At 44.9% G+C, this 5049-nt stretch overlaps 1 pseudogene; it reads right to left on the bottom strand.

The window, feature by feature from the left end:
* Positions 1-324: 324 nt before the first annotated feature.
* Positions 325-443, bottom strand: LOC134937443 (5S ribosomal RNA; annotated as a pseudogene).
* Positions 444-5049: the final 4606 nt, after the last annotated feature.

The raw sequence follows: 5049 nt of genomic DNA, 5'->3' as shown, positions 1-5049 counted from the left end.
ACTTGTAGGGGGATGTAGACACTATAGTTCTACATCCATTCCTAACCAACCAGTACAAGCGAAGCTTGTTTTAATGAGACCTCAATGTGTCAAAATTAATCGGACCAGTTTTATCAAGAGTATGTGTCGTAGCAGAATTATATACATATATTGGGGTTGCCTGCTAATTGCCCCCGTATTTTACAAGACAATAAGTTTTGCTAATTTTTTGGCTTTGGATATCTAGCAGAAAAGAGAAGAAAAACAGAAGAGAAGGGGGAAAAGAAAAAGGGGGGAGAGAAAAAGTGGTGATCCTGCTGTTGATATCTGGTCGGAGGGGGTCATCGATTACAACACCGGGTATTCCCTGGGGGTCTCCCTCACAGGTACTGACCCAGCCCACCACCGTTTTGCTTCCAAGATCGGACGAGATCGGGCTCTGTCGGTGGGGTATGGTAGTAACTTTTGACGCAATTGGTCGACCCACCAATGAGAGTGCACCGATTAGAGATTTCAGAAAAAGGCAAATGCGGATCTGCTGTCTACATTAGACGCAGGTTTTCACCTGTGAATCATAAATGAGAGTCCGCTGATATAAGAACATTTTTTTGAGGCTGCAGATGAAGATAAAGGTAAGTTTTTTTGGGTAAGAGTACACGATCAGTATATGCTAGATGTGACTTGTGTTAAAATAACACCAGTTGATCCCACCTATAACCGCCATGTGTTGTGCCGCTAGGCAGGGAACATTAAGAGATCGATGTCACAGAGATCATGTGTTATTTACAATAGGTACTGACAATTTGTTTGATAATTTAGACATACATATATTATATCTGAAATCTCTGCTGTGAGCTAGATGGGACTGAAGGGGCTAAAGCACATATCCAAGAGAGACTCCCCCAAGAAGAAAAAGTTTTTTTATATATGATTATGATTGCAACCCAAAATATGGGGCTGTTGCACTAGGAAAGACAAATATTAGGGGGGAAGTGTGTCCAATCAAACAAAAATGTCATCTGCTCTCTGGTTATCTATATGGTAACAGATAATGATAAACGATATGAGCAAAAAATATACAAAAGAGAGGGTAGACAGGTACATTTCTCATGTCCCGTCTCTATAGCAGGCAAAAAATGATACTGTATCTATCTGAAAACATCTGAATAGGTTTGATATTTGTTAATTGATATTAGTTACAACAAGTTTGAACAAAGTTTCTATATGGAAAGATACAGAAAAAATACCAGCCCCTGCCCAGGTCCCTGGGTCAGTCTGGAGTCAGACAGATCTGCATCATACTCCTGATGTCCGTGGTCAGAGGAGGAAAACGCGTTTCACCCGTCTTGCGGGCTTGTTCACTTCCAATGCTGTTAATTGGGGTGATAAGTCAGGTTTAAATACCTGTTGCTGAGAGCCCAGCCAATCACTGGGATCCGTGATTCAGCCGCCTGATTGGTTACAGGCACATTGCTTAGGCCTGCGGAAGTGACGTTCTTCCACTGGTTGCTAAGTTACCATCAAGTCTTTATGTGTTGCTGGAGTGCCGTGTATGAATATAAAATAGTGTCCTGGCTTTTTGTCACTGCGCCTCCAGACTCACTAATGGCCGCATCGCTGGTCCCCTTAGTATCTCCCCCGGCAATCCAGGCAGGGACGGCACATGTTGTTGGATAAATGCCTAGGTGTCCCGTTGCCAGGCATTGCCAGGTCTCCCCGGCTTCAGAAAGTGATGTCACCACGTCTCCCCGGCTTTCGGGCAGAGACGATACGTCACATCCGGTGGTGCCTGAGCGTCTGGTTGCCTGGCGACCGGGAGGTAGGGGTGTCAATATCCGTGGAGGCGAATAGGTATAGGGCACTCCATTGCACTGTGCCTATCAGTAAGAGGTCCTAGTGCTGATATAAAGAGGAAAAAGAGGGAAAAACAGACATACACAGTAAACGATACATGAAAAAAGGGGATGTATAAAGGTACAGAAAAGATTATACCTCCGTACTTGGTATAAGGACGCCTGCTGTGCATAAAGGATAGGTATATATTGTATTCCCGGCTGTCCGGGTAAGGATGATAGGGTATTGTCCTTTGGTATAGGTCTAACATTCATGAGTGGGTGGGGAGGGATTATTCATGGGTCTAAGAAATTGGGCTTGTTGTTATAGGATTTGCTATGCCCCGGCGGCCCCCGTTGTTGGCATGTGTTATATTTTTAAACAAGCAGGGTACGGCCATGTATAGACATGGCAAGTTATATAACTTATTGCATGGTATTGGGCCCAGATCAGGGTATAGGGCTATATCTCAGTTATAGCCACTTAGGTAGAAATATTATGTCTTTTATATAAGACATGAGTAATTGGTTTTTGCAAGTATTAATTAAAATAGGGGTTGTAACCATCAAGGTGGTGGTATAATATTACGACCACCTTGATGGTGACAACCCCTATTTTAATTAATACTTAGGGGTTGTCACCATCAAGGTGGTGTTACAATCATATAACGAAAACAAGAGTGCACCCACACAAGAGTCTTCTGCAAAGTTGTTTTTTCTCTAGTTTTTTCCTGACTCTGGGTGCACCACCAGGCACTAATATTTGTAGGTACCTACCATACATAATTCTGGTTTAATAAATGATCTCTGAAACCTCAGGACTAGTGCAGAGTCACAACCTTGTTCATGAACCTCTGTCTTATGCAGCGCACTTGCACTTTTATAGGGGGCGTGGATATGTCTCCTGGATTTGGCCACGCCACCCAATGCCCGATCCTCATTCAGATCTCAGCTTCCATACATGGCATATATCAGAATGCCTCAGCCCTCCTCCATCCCGTCTCTACACAAGATGATGTTGGTCTCACTCTGCATCAGCATAAATATATCTGTGCAATAATACTGTGACCACAGTAAATAGGGTTAGATACAGTATAAATTATTATCCTTTAGTCACACCTCATTACAGTCTGTAGCTTTGTCTCAGAATAGGTAAAATACATTTTTATTGTTGGATTGCACTGTTCCTGCTCTGCTTGGGCCTGCCTAATATTTTAATTAGCCTCTGAGCAGGAATAAAATACTTTTTTATATTGTAACATTACTTGTTTCTGGAAAATTGACTTAGAAATAGCTTATTTAATTACACTTGAATAATGTAAAGTAAAACAAAAATTGGAGTGATTGAGGAGTCTATTTATGAAGCAGTGAAAAGTGTGGAGAAGTGAGCCAGTGGAGAAGTTGCCCATGTCAACCAATCAGCATTGAAGTAACATTTATCATTTGCATGCAATACAATTGTACGGAGCAGCTTATTGGTTGCCATGGGCAACTTCTCCACAGACTCACTTCTCTACTCTTTTCACTGTTTCATGAATAGACCCCTTAGCTTTTTCTCTGAAGCCACAAAACCATGCTGTTGTTCAGAGGGAAAGCACTCTGGTTTGTTGGTGCAGCACTTGCTCTGAGGGTGGATCAAAGGGGAAAGGGCTGCAAACCTCATTTCACAACACCCACCATTGTGCATCCTCTTGTGCATGCGTACTTCTGTAGGTTTCCTTCTTCTACAGCACAGGGGATACCTGGGGGGTGGGGGGGTGTTTGTTACTGTACTTATGTTTTCTTTTGTTCCAACTGTTGTACCGAAACCGTGCTGTTCTACAGTAAATACTCATACAGTATATACCAGTGGTATGTGTCCCCGGCGTGGTTGGGGAACATCCAAAACTCAGGGCCCCTTAGAACCTTTGGGCCCGCTACAGGTGTCCCCTTAGTACCCCCTGTCATTGAACCAGACCTTTATGCAGGCATAACCTACGACATCACTGACTGGCAGACTCTGCAACTACAGTTCTTTATCTGACATTTTTTTTGTCTACATTTGACCTCGAGCCAGCTGAGGGTCTGATTATCATACTTAGCATAAAGTCACGGGCAACATGTTAGATTTGACACAAGATATTAGATACGACAGAGTCTGCATCAGATGCAGAACTACCATTGGTGCAGCAGGTGCATTGCACCGGGGCACTGTGGACTAAGGGGCCCACTGCTGCCCAGACCAGCAATGTGTTATCTCCTGGCTCCCCCACAGACTATTTTGAGCAATGTCGGATGAATGGCCCAGTCAGAGAGGGGGGTGGGCCCCACTGTCTGAGGGACCTGCTACTTACCTTAGGTAGGCAGGGTTGACCTTGTGTGTACCAGACTGATAGATAAGTCCTGCCACCTATCAGCACTGATGATCACAGCCACATACTTCCAATAATTATTACCAGACAGCTGTACATTATTTATTTCTGAGTCACTGCTGTCTGTGAATTAAAGGCAGCTCACACCCAGTGTAACTGGCACTGTCAGCATCTGCCTGACCGAGTGCCAAACTCGGAAGGGGGCCCCTCTCACAGATAGAGCAGAAACTATTGTGTTCCTGCCCCCACCAAGGAACGCACCCCTTTTTCTCCACACCACACAGGATATTGTGCTTGTACCCCTGTCACCCACTGTCTTTCCATGTCACCCACTGTCTCTCTCTGTTACCCTTCCCCTGTCACCCACTGCCTCTCCCTGTCGCCCACTGTCTCTCCCTGTTACCCTCCTCCTGTCACCCTCTGCCTACCCCGGCCACACTTTGCCTCCCCTGCATTCCACTGTCACCCTCTGCCTCCCCTTGCCTTCTGTTGCCACCCTTTGCCTCACTCTGCCTTACGCTGTCACCCTCTGCCTGTCACCCACTGCCGTGTGGCATATTGTGGGCTTGAGTTAGGGTGGAGGAGGGTCAAAATATATTTTTGCACCTATGCGCACCATTTACAAGTTCCGCCACTGGTCTGCATGTTACACTGAGCATCATATACAGTATATGTCTGCATATTAGTCTGGGCACCAGATAAATGTCTGCTTAATAAGTGATACCTAATATGGCGTATGGCAATTATGGTATATTAGATTTTCACAGGATAAGGCTCAACCAGGGATCTTTGCAACCCAGTCGTGCGCCTCAATCGCAACTGTGGCTCAGCGCGCACGGAATCTGGACGCATGTGCAGTGAGACTTAGACGCATGTGCAGAATAAAA

This window comes from Pseudophryne corroboree, chromosome 6 (assembly GCF_028390025.1).
Source record: "Pseudophryne corroboree isolate aPseCor3 chromosome 6, aPseCor3.hap2, whole genome shotgun sequence".
Classification (NCBI taxonomy): domain Eukaryota; kingdom Metazoa; phylum Chordata; class Amphibia; order Anura; family Myobatrachidae; genus Pseudophryne; species Pseudophryne corroboree.
The sequence above is the reverse complement of the archived record's forward strand: the minus strand, read 5'-3'. Positions and strand labels throughout refer to the sequence as shown.